Source organism: Felis catus, chromosome B1 (assembly GCF_018350175.1).
Source record: "Felis catus isolate Fca126 chromosome B1, F.catus_Fca126_mat1.0, whole genome shotgun sequence".
Taxonomy (NCBI): domain Eukaryota; kingdom Metazoa; phylum Chordata; class Mammalia; order Carnivora; family Felidae; genus Felis; species Felis catus.
Genome location: NC_058371.1, coordinates 150,362,594 through 150,378,567, shown reverse-complemented (window position 1 = coordinate 150,378,567; position 15,974 = coordinate 150,362,594). Strand labels below are relative to the sequence as shown.

Below are 15,974 nucleotides of genomic sequence, written 5' to 3'. Positions count from 1 at the left end.
CCACAGGGGGAATTTAAGCAGAGTTCAGACTTTCATGCATGAGCACCGAAGGAAGCATGAGGGGATTCAGCAGAGTGAAGGCCAGTGCTTTACAAATTTAGGGGCATAAATCAAGATTAGGTGAAGCGTATTTCCACTACTCCCATGAATGGTACTGCCATGCCCTATAACATTCAGATAGCTGAATGCTGAAAGGAATAGAGTCTTAAATTATTACTAATGAGATGGCTATCAAAAGGAACTGCCTAGTGGGAATCTGTATTTTTGTTCCTGTCTCTTCATGTTCTGCACGACTTGCATTATGAGTCGAATGCAAGGCATGAAAGCCAAACCTGATGATGAAACAGCTTCTTCTGATTCCCCCACAACACCCTTTTCCCTGACTTCTCTGATAGGCAGTTGATTTTCACACAGAACTTCTGCAAGATGTTCTTTTTACAGAATAATGAATCTTATGCCATGCTTTCAGTATGATAGTTTCACAGAAACCAATATGCCAATCATTATTTTCCTAACCATATTCTAGTTTCAACCACAATGATTGGCATCAGGACCCGTTGCTCGGTAGTGCTTTTAATTACAGCAGAGAGAATAACCTCCTACCAGTAAAGGCATTTCACAATCTCGCACTGCAATATCTCCTTTGTGGTCCATAATGAAAGGGATTCCTGTTTTGACAGTACTGTGTCATGTTTTAAGGCATATGATAAAAGGTATATATTTGATGAATGATTTGGCAATACTCTACTCCTACATTATTAGACCATGTGTAAATACATTTAGCCCCATGTTTTCCAAAAGCCTTAACTACAGCCAACAGAGTCTTCCAGAATGTAATACTTAAATACTTTGAGTATAGTTTAGTAGTCCAAGGAAATAATGGTAAAAAATTAGTCTCAGGTTTTAAGAATTTGTGTTGATTTTTAGAATTGTTTTTATCTTAAATACTCTTTTATTGTACAATCTTTTGTCTGTGGTCGGAAACATGTAAAATATCTTGTTACCACATAGACTATACATGGTAGGAGAAAAGCTGAAGTTGAGCCTACACAATAGTGCATGTGAAAGGGTTAAGTGAGCATATCATGCATATCTTCAGGCACAAGGGTACGTTGAACTGATACAGCCAAGAAAGTCAGATTAATGGTTTCATCTGGAAGTGTTATGCAGTCCATACTTCTCTGCAGGGAGTGGGAAGGTGCAAGAGTGACAATTTTTTCCATGAAAACCTCATTTAGGAACTTACTCATTCCCTCTAAGAGGTATTTTAAGTACCCTTCATTTTGCTGTACCGCAGCAGAGAACAAAGGAACTGAACACGTAGGCAATCAGCCAGGGAGCTTAAAGAACAGAGCTAAAGCTATAAAAAAAAAAAAAAAAAAAAAAAAAGATAGAAAAACTTACAACAAAATAAAATGGCAAAACAGCAGTCATTTTGTGGGAAGCAATTCTCCTTATTAATATGATTAATAAACATTTTGCTTAAGGAAAACATTGAAAAAATGTAACAATAAAGACCAAATTGTAATAATGGGTCTAATCTAAATTGTAACAAATCAGCAGAGGCCAGTTTTATATAAGAACTACCAAAAAAGAGTCAGTGGAATTTGTAAATGTTAAAAAAAATAACTTTAAATATAAATAATCACAGAAGTAGAATTTATCATTTATTGAGTATTTAATATTTTCCAGACACCATGCTAAACACTTTATATGTATTGCATTATTGAACTTCACAATGAACTGATAGAGTAAGTGCTTATTTTCATGTCCATTTTATAAATGTAGAATTGATACTTAGTGTGAACAAAGAATTTACCAAGGATAAGTGGTAAAAATTGGATTCTGACCCCGTCAAAAAGACTGTTATGCTCTTTACCACCACTCTAAGGAGAAATAGTGTCCAGATAAAACAGATTTTCCTGATGGCTTTTACCAGCTCCTTAATAAAAACGAGTCAATTAAATTAATTAACAAGAATGAATAAGAATGATTCCAACTTACACTGGAATCACAGTAAACAACAATAGTAATTTTTGTATAACCTCATGTTTAACTACAAAAAAATGTCTCTACTTCTAGTTATAGAGTGACAGTTTAGACATTCTCAAAAATTCTTTCACACTTTTCTTGAAGTTTCTAATTAAAGATCTTGTGTGGAAGCAACATACCTTATAGAATGTTTTTACAAGACATAATTCAATCTGGGAGCATTCCATGTTACAGAAATACTGACCACAGCTATGACTGATGTCATTTTTATTGTTGGCAAAGTTTCAAGAGCTTTATCAGGAAATTTTTACTAATAATTTATCTAAGTATTTGTGCCTTCCTTGCATATGACAATCATTTTTCCTCACCTGTTTTCTACAAGAGATTTATTTGCCCATGCATGCATAAATACATACGCTCACATTTGCAGGCTTCACATATATGTACACAAGCACACATAGTTACAGATTTTTTTTTTAATAATTTCAAGGCTATTGTGGTTGAGCAGCTACTTTGATAGCTTAGCAGTTATATTCATGCGGTGTCAGCAACTGCCCCGGCTATGATGATATAAGGGTGCTAATGATATTATATTCACTGAGCTGCCATAATAAGTTTCCAGAGAAAGATAACTTAATTGGCTGCCTATTATCAGGGTACGTATATGGGTGCTCTGGCGTTTGGAATGTGCTCATTGAAGCCAAGGTAATTGAGGCATCAGGTGATTTGAGTAATGGTGATTAGAATCATCTGTGTGCAATGTGCAGTGAGTAAGAACATGTGTAGAAAAGGATCCTTTTTATGAGACATTTAACTGTTGAGAACCCTGAATAACCTTCCTATTCTTTTACCCTCCTCACTTCTAAATCTACTACTAATGCAAGTTGAAGATATTTAGACATCCATTCCTGAGATCAATTTTTGTAACAGTTCCCAGATCTTAGAGTGAAAATATGAATTTATTTCTAAGGTAAATTTTACTTAATACATATTCCGATAAGCGCATATTCATGCTCCTTCAGTAGTCTATACCAAAGTTAAAGGAAGCACACAGGATTTCTAATGTGTTAAAACATAACATGACGATAGTTTCTGAGAGAACCCAAACAGAACTGCAGATATTGTTGATGTTGGGGGGAAAAAAAAAACCAAACATATCAATATAAAAGTCTGTGTAAATACATGGTAATTCCATGAATAACTGTAGGCATAACCCATAACAACTCACTATTTATTAATAAAAATAATCCTAATTATAAATATTAAAAACACATTTATTCTGGATTAGATTGTACAAATTTTAAGTTTTGTTCTAGCTTCCATTAGGCCTGGGGTACTTAATATTGGTGGTAAAATAAAATCATGATGTACAAGGAAAGCATAAATCCCAGGGTTTGCTGTATAAACTACTAGTAAAAATTATCCCAAACAGAGAAATCCAGGGATGAAAACTCTTTGATATCTTTTTTTTTTTCTCTCCACTAGGTGTTCACAGATATTTAGTGAATAAATAAATGTATATTCGGGGACCAGAGGTTGGTAACCTGATTATAGAATTATAGTAATTTCCTTTGGAATCATTTTCCAGTAGCAACTCAATCACAAATAACACCCAATAGCACTGAATTTGAAACAAATACCACATCAAGTCACTAAAAAACTAAATTTTGTTACTCTGAATATTGATTGGTAAATTTTATTAAATGAGAGTTCATATGGTCATGACTATATTATCATTGAGTACTTGTGTAAAGAACTATTCCCCAAAATGGAGGGAAACACTGGAAATTAGCACCATATACAAATGTAGGGTTAGTGAAGCCTTCAAAATAGCCATTACCATGTCTTATACTGACTATGGGGAAGCATCAGAACCAACTCTATGGCAGGTCACTAGATCCTGAAGATCCCCTTGTCTTTTTGGGTCCCACAGAATCCAGGTCATAACCCCGCCTGTGGCCTTTCTATACCACCTTTCTCTTTGAAAAATGAGCTATATGAGTGATGTGTAATCCTTTTTCAAAAGACACTTGGACAAAAGCAGCATTATCTACTCACTAATAAAAGACTTAAGCTTGAAGATAACCTTTCCTTTCCTTTAAGTCAGGTCTCTAGTTTTCCTATGTCATGGTTTATCATAAGCACTTTATATTTAGCAGAAAAACTTTCATGCTGTTAGAGTCTAATTAGGTAGTGACATTATGGGTGAACTCTGAAGAACAGATGTTTGGAAAAGTAGAGCAAGAGGTCATGTCTGCTAAGCATATCCCAGTGCAATAAAACTCCTAATGTGTCCTAATAACAGGCATCAGAATAACCCGCCTAATAGGTTAATTAATGCTGCCAATAAAGAAAGAAAACAAAATCACTACCTAACATGACTTCTTTCAACTAATATTTTCTATAATAGGTCTGATAAAAAGAGGTTGGAAGTTACAAGGCAGCCACTGTTTTCACGAAAAAGACCTTCCTTGTCGATGAGCCGTCTACCTCACTAAAGAAAGGAATCATTAACAACCTATAAAGCTTTTATTAAATTTTAATGAAGAGGTGCAGTTGCTAGGATTTATCAGTCTCACAGCTAGCATGGAGTCCTTTAGAATTTTCTCAATGTTCACATTTATTTTTAATCCTCTTTCCTGAAAAATGAATTCATTTTCCTGATTCTCCTGTTACTGTCAATGCTACTATCATCCAACATTTCTAATTACTCAGAAAGAAAAGTCTAGCCATAATACCCATATCTGTTCAGTCACCAAATCCTACCATTGTTTCCCTTGGGATATTCTCCATATCCAGTTTCTTCCTCTGGATTTCTGTTGCAATCAACAATGATATGAATAGATCCAGGAATTCTTGGAACCCAGAGACTAGACACACACTGGTAAACAAGATTTTTAAAAATGTAAGGAAATCTGTTGTGTTTTGGCCACTTTGTCTTTCTTTTAGTATTTACCCCTTCCACAGTTAATATAGTCTGGACGGCCTCAGAGTGTAACAAAATTCTACAGCATTTGATCTTGTTAAGGCAGGGAAGGCTTCCCCAAGGGATTTAATCTGAAGCTGAGCCAAGACATAAGGAGAAAAAAACAACAAAACAAAACAAAATAAAACAAAACAAAACAAAACAAAACAAAAACTGAGCAATGAAGAGAAGGAAGGGTAATCCAGGCTGAAAGAATATTCTGTACAAAGGCTCTGTGATGGTAAATACAAGGGAGAAAAGAAGACCTACGTTGCTCCCACAGAGAGCATTAGGGAACACAGTCATATAAATAAGACTGGACTAGAAGGGAGGGACAAAAACATAGTCTTGAGGACTATGTTAAGTAATTTTATCTTTATACAAAAATCACTGGATATTCCACGAAGTCTCAAATGCAGCACGTTGGGAGAGAAAAAAAAAAAAACTCTCTTCACCTTGAACTCTGATTACTCCCCCTTTACTTCCCATCTTTTAGTGAAACATGTCATCCATCCACAGTCTAAAACAGAAAGTTGGAGGCTTCCAGATTCAATTGGTTACTAAAGTCAGTCTATTCTACCTCCTACCTATGCCTCAAATTTATGCCATTTCTATCACTGCTGTTTAATCCATACCTCATCATTTTTTCTTGATTGATATTAGAATTCTCCCCGTTCTCCAGCTCAGAGTCCCTCTAATCTATCCTCCTCACTGCTCAAGTAACCTTTTAATATTATTAATATAATCACATTAATCCCCTACTTAGAATCCTTCATAGTAACACTGACTTTTGGTTCAGATTTCTTAGTTTACTGTACAAGCCACTACCTAAATCTTTATTCTGTCTTACAACCTCTTTAAATATACCTTGATTTCAATATTGAGCTTCTTACAACATGAATGAGACCTATCATTTCATTCCTACATGCTCTTGGGTATGATGTTCTGCTAACTTAGGTTCCTTTCTCCAGCCTTATCAAGATAACATCTCAACTTCAAGACTCAACTGAATTATTACCTCCTCAAGAAAGACTCAGTCACTCATCCCTCTCTGACTCCAACAACTTTTAATAGAGTACTTGAAATGTTTAGTAATGGTTGGTTTTAAGGTTCATTGCTTCAACCAGATTACAATCTAATTGAGTGCAGGAGCTATCATATTTATCATTATATCTCTAGCACTTAGAGCAATGCTTAAATCATCAAGAAACTTAATAATTCTTTGTCAAAATGGAGTTTACATGAAAATTCATTTAATTTTATAATAACCTTTTGCAGTAAACAATTTTAAAGTTATTAAATTTGAAATTATAACTCAGAGAAGGTATCTTGCTCAAGTAACAATTCATCAATTAATAGGGATCTCCCTTCCCCTGTACAATAAAAAGTCACTATTTATATTATGGATATCTCTCTAATTTCTGAGACATGATTTAACTTCACTATTTACTGTCTTCTCATGGGCCATTATTAACATTAAACATAATGTCATGGATAAGCATAACTCCATTTGAGGACTTCACCATGAAGAGTCCACATGTAATATATGTGATATATTGTATCAAAATTATAATATTCTAATACTAATTATAACTACAATAGTAATATATGAAATTCCCATAATTTCAGGCCAATATCATCTCTTTACATACAGACACAGTGCTCCCAACATCAATGAACAATTTTGTGAGTTTAAATCTCTGAACAGTGATGAATGATTTAAAAATGCAACCTTATTCAATCCCTTAGGTATAGGGAGTTTTCAGGGAAAACTCAGTAGTTTGCAACTTTGTATCAGTTGCTCAGGTAAGGCCTCACGGAAAGAATGATATTTGAACTAACACCTGAAAAAAGAAAGCCCATTTTGCACCCTGAAAAAGAGCAATCAGACCAGAGATTGACATACCAAGAAAAACTGAGACTCACCCATAGGTCTAGGGAGAAGAGAGTTTGAAGAAGGAAGGAGAAAGAACAGCATAAATGCTACAAAATGGTGATATAACATCAAGACTGAGGAACACCTATTAGTTTTAATGATTTTTTTTATAGCAGTTTCAGGGCAAGCAAAGGGGCAAAGAAAAATATAAAACAAAACAACAACCTCAAATTTAGCAAGTTGAGAGCAACAAAGAGGTGAGAAGAGAATTTTGCATATGTGAACAATTTTTTCAATAAAATGATACTGAATCCATCCAGACATCATGTTTCCATTCTCTTGGAAATGTGCCCATGTCTTACCTCTATTCATTCCCTTCAGTGCTATCCCTAATCTAAGCCACTACCATCTCTTCTAGATAGCCAATACACCCTTCTAATTGGCCATTCTGCTTACACTCTTGCCTCTTTCAAGTCTATTTGTCACACAAGAACAAGAATATTCTAGCTGAAATATCACTTCTCAAAACACACCAGCAGCTTCCCTTTCACTCAAAGTCTTTGCGATGATCACAATACCCTACACGATCCGTCCCCTACCTGCCTTATTGACCTCAAATTCTACAACTGCCTATTTACCTCACTCAATTCCAGCCATAGTGGCCTTCTCATATTCCTCCAATAAGTCAAATGTGGTCTTGCCCAAGGGCCTTTGCGCATGCTGTTCCTGCTTCTTAAAATACTGTGCCTTTCAGGTATTTCTGTAATTTGTTTCTTCCTTTCCTTCACGTCTTTGCACAAATAGTACTATTTCAGGGAGGTCTTCCCTGAGCAATGAATGTAAAAATGCAACCCCCCCCCCCCGCCAGGTATCTCTCCACATATTTTTCCTCCTCTTCTACTTTTCCCTGGTACTTACCATTATGTAAATTTCTATGTATTTTATTTACTTCTCAGTTTATCATATGTCTCCACACTCTATAACATTAACTTCACCAAAGCTGGAATTTTTATCTGCTTCATTAACTGCTGTATCTGCAGAAATTAGAATATGCTAGTCATAATAATAGGCACTGAATTAGTATTTGTTGAATAAATGAAAGAGTGGCTGTCAAGAGAAACAAAAATATTAAATAGAGGAAGCAAAGGTTTATAGAAGGATTTTATAAATATAGGCAATACTAAAACATGTGTAAAGGTTAAATGTTGAAGATACAGGAAAACAAGAAAACTACTGACAGAACAAAGAATCCGAAGCAGCAAGAAAGCATGAATTTTAGCACAAAGATAAAGTTAAAAGTGTGCAGAATGGTGCCCAATCTATGTTTACTGGGATTCAGTGTTCACTGCTCTTAATTGTTCTCAGAAATTAACCTAAATGTGAAAATGAGATTAAAACAACTTGTGGTATGTCATAAATAAAGTATGTTTTTCATTGTGTTTTCATGAAAAGAAATATTGTCATACAAAATGATATTATGCATTATTCCTAAGAATTGTACTAATTGGTTGGTATCATAGTAACTTGTTTAAATATGTACAAAATGGTTTCTATAAAAATATCATTTTTATTCATGATTTTAAGGAGACCTAAAAAAGAATTCAGATCGACATCAAACCATACCCAAGCCATTAAGAAATCCTAACTGTTAGAAATAATGAACACTTTTAAAAAGATATTTGCTAGGTTAATGGGAGATTAAAGGAAACCCATTGTTATTCCATCTGGACCCAACACTGCACAAATTAACATAAAAGCTTAAATAAAAATGATTTCCTTCCTTACTATTTGTGAAACAAAATCAAAGAAATCAAACATCACATCAAACAAACTGTCCCCAAACCAATTTCACAAGCCTAGCGGGCCTTATTAGTTTTGACAGCCTGTAAAGAAGGGACTTATTGAGGGGTTCAAACACTTGGCATCAGATATAGCTCTTCTCCCTACCTTGTCTATTTCCATTTTCTAGCATATTTCCAAGAATTTTACATTCCTCCTCTGAAAGTATATCCTATCCTCTCTAAAAGCATTTTCACTATTTCACTACATCAAGCCCTTGTCACCTCTCTCAGGGACCATTACGGCAGCCCCCTTATGCGACCCCTTGCTTTCTGGTTCTTCAGACCAAGTGGTTGCATACATATGGCAAAGTGCTTGCACTACAAATCTCATACAGTTACAGTATCTTCTGTGGAAGTTTTAATGACAACACAACTCCATGTTGGTCAAACTCCACAAGTGTCATTGTAGAATCACAAATTAACCTGAAGTTGGCTGTGGGTGAGAATGTCCTGTAGAGAAACCCTTAATTAAAATAACTTACAGGGCACCTGGGTGGCTCAGTCGGTTGGGCGTCTGACTTCGGCTCAGGTCATGATCTCATGGTTCATGGGTTCAAGCCCCGCTTTGGGCTCTGTGCTAACATCTCAGAGCCTGAAACCTACTTCATATTCTGTGTCTCCCTCTCTCTGCCCCTCCCCCGCTCGCACTCTGCCTCTCTCTCTCTCGAGGATAGATGGACATTAAAATAAATAAATAAATAAATAAATAAATAAACAAACAAACAAACAAATAGATAATTTATAAGATATTAAAGTCATTTGATCACATATTTCTATGAGAAAAAGTAACATTATTCCAGAAGGTATCATTTTCTCTTGATATATACATACATATATACATATGTACATACATACATACATAGTTGTGCCATCTTTTACCCCAGAACCATTTTTGCTTTAGTACTTCCAGAGTATCGCCACACATCTGGTCGACTATTAAGGAATCTGAGTGTCATTATGTCACTCAACATGCTATTGGTTGAAAATAATAAAAATCCTGGCTAAGAATGGCTTAGACAATAAAAAAAATGTTTCTCACATAACACCTCTCCTTACCACTAGCCCCTCTATAGTTTTGGTGGAACTTTCTTTGAATGTTGGCTTCATCCCCAGGGTGAAAGAAAGGTGGTGGTGACAGGTTCAGACATCACTTCCAGACATAACAACATCCTGAAAAGAAAAAGTGATGGTATCTTCCTCCATCTCCTACTTAGGAATGAGAATTTTCCAAAAGACCTCCATAATGGGTTGAATTTTATCCCACAAAAAGATACCTATGACTGGAACCTTATTTAGAAATAAGGTCTTTGCAAATATAATTAGTTAGGGTGATGCCATGTCAATCCATGAAGAAAAAAACATCAATGTTTTAATTAAAGATAAGCCCTTTATTGTCTTTAACTGAAGACAGTGAGTCACCAAACTAGGATGACTAGTGTCTTCATAAGAACATCATGTGGAGGTACCTGAGTAGCTCAGTTGGTTAAGGGTCTAACTCTTGGTTTCAGCTCAGGTTATGATCTCATGGTTTGTAGGTTCGAGCCCTGTGCAGTGCTCTGTACTGACAGCAAAAGCCTGCATGGGATTCTCTGTCTCCCTCTCTCTCTCTCTCTCTCTCTCTCTCTCTCTGCCCCTCTCTGCTCTCCCTCTCTCAAAAATAAATAAACATTTTTTTTTTAATTTATAAAAGAACATCGTGTGAACACTGAGGAACAGAGGAGGTACAAAAGAGAGAAGGTCAAGTGAAGACAGAGACAAAGATTGGAGGGATCCAGCTGCAAGCCAAGGAATGCCAAGGATTGTGGGCAACCACAAGAAGCTGGGAGAGAGGCATGCAACAGATTTTCCCTCAGAGCTTCCACCCTGTGGACACCTTGAGTTCATACTTCTAGCCTACGGAACGGTGATTAAATCAGTTTTGTTGTTTTAAGCTGCTCACGTTGCGGTAATTTGTTACAGCAGATTTAGGAAACTAATACCATTCCCAGGCCTATGTTCTTGTGGATCATGTTTGCCAAAATTGGGTCATAAATCCATTCCTAAACAAATCACTGGAAAGGAGAAGAGATTATGACCATTGGTTTGATCTAGTCATTTGTAGTGGAAAATAACTGTAGGGACTCAACCATGAGGACTACTACAGTTAGTCACTGTTTACTTCTCCCTGTTCCTTACCACCCTCACACACAACTACTGGTTCCATACATTGTGCTTTGTCAATATCTCTTTTGTATGTATGCCTTTCTTTTTATTTTGTATGTGACATTTTGACACTTAAAAGCATTCACATGTTTCAAAAATCAAAATATTACAAAACAAAATAAAAAACTATAAACATCCACCCAGAAGTTCCCTCCCACCTATGCCCCATTCCTTCTGTTCAACTACTACTCCAAACTTGGTTAACCATGTTTATTAGTTTCTTATATATTTTTCCAGTATTTGTTTATGCAAATATTTTTAAAAGAATATAATTCCCTTACACAAAATGTAACACTTTGTTTTTTTAATGTTTATTTTTTTGTTTTTGAGAGGGAGAGAGAGAGAGAGAGAGGAGGAAGGAGCAGAGAAAGAGGGGGACAGAGGAGCCCAGGCAGGTTCCACACTGACAGCAGCAAGCTGTCAGGGTGCGAACTCCCAAACCAAGAGATCACGACCTGAGCCAAAGTCAGACACTCAACCACCACCCAGGCACCCCAGGTATTTATTTTTTTAATCTCAACTATATTCTGGAGATCTTTTCTCTAATTATCTTGAATAGCCTTCTACATTCTCCATTCCTTTGGCCACTCTCCCACATTTAGCCACAGTATTTCTCTCCTAGGAGAGTGCAACTGTCTCCAAATGACAATGTTGCATTCAGTGTTTGTTGGCCCACACCAAATAGTAGCAAAAGTGATCTTTCTAAACTTTCATCTGTTCTTGTCACTTTACTTGAAAGACACTGATAGTTAAGTTTACCTAAGACCAGTTATATAATTTGCATGTCCCAGGACAAAGTGAGAATGTGGGCCCCCTTGTTCAAAAAGAATTTTGAGATGGTGATAACAGAGCATGAAAACAAGCATGGGATTCTTCTAAACAGAATCCTGTGTAACTGCACAGGTTTCATACCCTTAAAGCCACTCTTGAGTCTACATACTATTTATAAATTAGTCTGGCCCTAAATACTTTCCTAATTCTATAGTCAAGTTCCTTTGACTTCTGCACCACAACCATACTAGACTATGTCAGCTTCTTATGCCCTAGATTTTTCTCTCATTTATCACCTCCATATACTACTCTCTCCTCACCTTTCTTGCTTCTTCATATAAGTCTATGTATCTTTGAGGTCTTGACTAATATTTTACTTTTTCTGGGAGACCCTCTGTGAATCCTTAAAGCAGGTAAGAGCCCCCTTATTACCTGTCACAAACACCCTATAATCTGACTCATAACCCATATGTGAAGTAAGCAACCTATGTCTGTTTGACCCAATGTCAACATTTTCTAATATTTATTGAGTGCTTACTATGTGCCGACCAGGCAGGGACTAGGGTGAAGTGAGTGAGGCTCTTGCTTTGGGCACAAAATTTAAGGGGTGCCAAAAAACTATATAAATAAGATTGATAATATTTTGATGTGATACTTCAAAAAATCAAAAATGCAAAAGTCCCATGATGTACAAAAATTAACATTTTAATTAAAGACAAGCTCTTTAGTGTCCTTAATTAAAGACAGTTTAACTGATTTTTCTTTTTGCCTCAGGATGCAATATGGCTCTGTACTAGTGCCTAGCATTGTGCTAAACCCTCTACACACTTGAAACTAAATCAATCCTCAAAATAGTTTTGTTACACAGAAATTATCATTATCCTTCTCTTACAAATGAGACATCCTTAGTTATAAAGAGGCTAAGCAACTATGTCAGTGCCATGGCTAAGGAGTGGTGCTGAGATTTATACTCTGGTCAGCCTGCCTCCATGGTCTCTGCTCTTAATTACTACTAAATTACCTCCTGGTAGGTGGATAATTGAAAAGTTTGCCATGTACTTTCTATTTTAAATACATGTTTGGGCATAAATTACCTGACCCCAAAACACTTCTTTGGGGGGCAGGGGGGAGGAGAAGGGGGGGAAAGAAATGACATGAGAGAACATTTATAAAAATAAAAGCATAAAAACATTTGGTAACTTAGGTTAAAATGTAACAAAGACTGGTAATTCAGTCATTTGCTAAATTTCAAATTCCAGCTCCTTCATTCTTACAGCAATGTATTTTTAAAAATATTAAAAATCTTCATGTAAAAAGTACTCAGTCAATAAAAACATGTCTGTATTTTAAAATATCCACTGCAGATAAAATATTAAATTATATCCATATGTTAATTTGCCTCTGGGGGCCAAAATTGTGTTGAATAAATTTTTCCCTGTACCGTATGGGTGATCATCTTTCAATTAGAATCAGTCACGTAATTTAGTAAAAAGAGATAAACAAATGGACATTTCCTTACATTAAGGATAAACAGTGCCCCTAATTTTTTACAGCTTTGTCATCTCACTCCTTGGACATCTTGTTTGTCAGGTAATTGCATTCTTTTCTTTATTTTTGTTGTTTTCTTAATATTACAAAATAAATGGAAAAATAATGGCGATTTTATTAATGGTGTACCCCATCCCTTGTGCTTGAAAAATGGTTCTTTTGGTGATTGTTTCATTCTTTCAAAGATCATTATGGAATAAGGAGAGAGCAAATGTTTCCATTTGCATTTTATACTTGAGGAAATAGATACGCAAATAGCTCAGTGACTTACCCCAGGTGACTCAAAATCAACATAGTATTTGGATCTTATGGCCAAATGTTCATATTGTAATCTAACTCTGAACCTTAGGTAGGTGAAGAGGAGGAAGGGGTTTCTGATTAAAAGAAGAGAGAACATGTGACAAACCAGGGGTGAGAGAAGACTATAAACCTGGGACGCTTAGAGGACTGTAAATTCTATAAATAAAGCTATTTGTACAGTGATGTTATACACAATGGATCCATAATATTCTACCACACATTTAAATAGGGGATATACACAGAAAAAAAAAACCTGAAAATCAATGTCATATAATAAGAAAATGAGGGGAGCCTGGGTGGTTCAGTTGACTCAATTTTTGGCTCAGGTCATGGTCTCAGTTTGTGAGGTTCTGCGCTGACAGTGCAAAGCCTTCATGGGATTCCCTCTCTCCCTCTCTCTCTCTGGGTCTCCCCTACTCATGTGCTTTCCCTCTCTCCTTCTTTCAAAAAAATTAATAAACTTTAAAAATAATTAGAAAACTATAGAATTGGAATTCATATCCACGTCTTTGTCCCCAAGATTCTTTTCTTTTTAATAATATCATAAAACTGAAGAACTACTTGCAATATTTCTTAGTAAATGATGGGAGTCTCAATGTACTCAAAATCAATTTACCTAGATTTTTAAAAATTATTTAAATATTAATATGAAGTAAGAATGAAAACTTTTAAATTTATTAGAAATACAACTACTAAAATTTAGCTTTAGATATTTGAGTAATTTTATCTATTTGTAAGTTAGATAAGGTGTATATTACTAAGCAAATGTGTTTATCTACTCTAATTTTTGCTACTTTTTGACATCAAAATGCCTACAAATCAATAAAGTATAACCCATGGGACATAATTCTGAGGAAAAGAGAGACTGAAAGCTAAAAGTTCTAAATATTTCTTAGCTCAAAAGTTACTAGAAAATAGAAATTGAAGCAAGGATTAAGTAAAAATAATTAATTATTTGGGGTGGGAGCAATCCAGGGCAGTGAGAGTGAGGTAAAGTGGAGTTAGGCATGAAGAATGGCAAGCAATGGAAAGTGATACGTTATTGGGCCAGCCACTGCTTCCTGATGAGCCATGACTAGACACATCTGATCATTCAGCAGAAGCATCTGCACAACCATGCAGAGTATCTCTGGAAGTTGTAAGAAAAAAAAATGTGCCTTGGAACATTCCAGTAGAAGAGAAACAAAAGCAAGTATAAATCTTCACAGGTCCTGCCCATCTCTTGTTTTCCACTGTTTAAAGTTTCCCCATCAGAACCTAACCCCTTACATATTTGGGCTGCATTCTACTCTTTAGAAATTTCTTAAGAAGTATAACCCCTTGCCCCACAGAATGGCACTAAGGCTCCAGGCAATCCAACCATACACGTCACAAGGAATAAGCCAACCATGACAGTGGTGGCAGGGGAGCAAAAGAAGTCCCCTAAGCTTCCTTTGTTCTTTTTCACTCTTTTTTCTTTTTGTTCCTCTGATTGAATGGCTTCTACTGCCTTGTCTTTGGGTTCACTAATCCTTAATTCTACTTGATCTAGTCTGTTATTGAAACCTCTATTAATTTTTCAAGTCAATTACTGTATTCTTCAGCTCTAGGATTTCTGTTGTTTTTTTCTATCTTTGTTGAAGTTCTTAATTGGTTCATGCACTGCCTTCCTGACCTCTGTGAGCATCTTTATAGCTATTATTTTGAACTTTCTATTGGGTAAGTCTCTTATCTCAACTTCATTAAGATTGGTTCTGGGAGATTTATTTTATTATTTTTTGGAACATATTTCTAGTTCTTCATTTTCCTTTATTCTTTGTGTGGATTTCTGTGCTTTAGATAAAATAGTCCCAATCTTGATAGATTGGTCTCATACAAGATATGAACTCTGTAAATAATCCTGTTCTGAGCTACTGGTTACTTCTCAAACTTTTATGATTATTCAAGTCACCATCTTTGTTCTTCATGATTCCTAGTAGTTGAGAGGGTGCCAAGACCCATCAGTGTCCCAGAGTGGAGGATTATGGTCAGCACCTAGATGCTGGCTGATCAGAAATCAGACTCTTAGGCAGCAGTTTGTAAAATATACAGTATAATCTCTTCCAAAGAAAGACTGGGAGATGAGTGCTCCTGTCTCTTCCTTCAGTGCTGAGCCTTGGTAGGAATAGCCATGGTGAGTGCTAGTGCATCCACTAAGAACTACTTTTTTTGTTTGTTTGTTTGTTTTCTATGGTCCTGTGGGTCTTGCAGATATTGGCTTCATTGGCTTTCAGAGGTAGATGTTTTGGGGTCCCATTCTTTAGGTGGGAGCCTTAATAGTTCAGGTGCCGAATGTGCAGGTCAAACTCTGTTTCTCAAAAAGAAGCTGGGAGTTGGAGATTCCCTCCCAATTACATGGCACTGTACCAGGGTGGGCTTTATGGTAGGAGTATGTCTCAGCACTTTCCTACTTGTTTCAATGTGGGTGCTTTCTCTTTCACCTAATGTGTAGGACTCAGCT

General features: G+C 36.0%; 2 long non-coding RNA genes across 3 annotated transcripts in view; one reads left to right on the top strand and one right to left on the bottom strand.

The window, feature by feature from the left end:
* LOC123385052 overlaps positions 1–11,140 on the top strand; it is a 79,532-nt gene extending 68,392 nt beyond the window's left edge. Inside the window, exon 3 of the long non-coding RNA XR_006597036.1 lies at positions 10,365–11,140. This is a non-coding gene — a long non-coding RNA (uncharacterized LOC123385052). The remainder of the gene's footprint in view (positions 1–10,364) is intronic.
* Positions 1–15,974, bottom strand: part of LOC109499136 — a 179,596-nt gene that overhangs the window by 16,255 nt on the left and 147,367 nt on the right. The gene's annotated exons all lie outside the window — the stretch shown is intronic.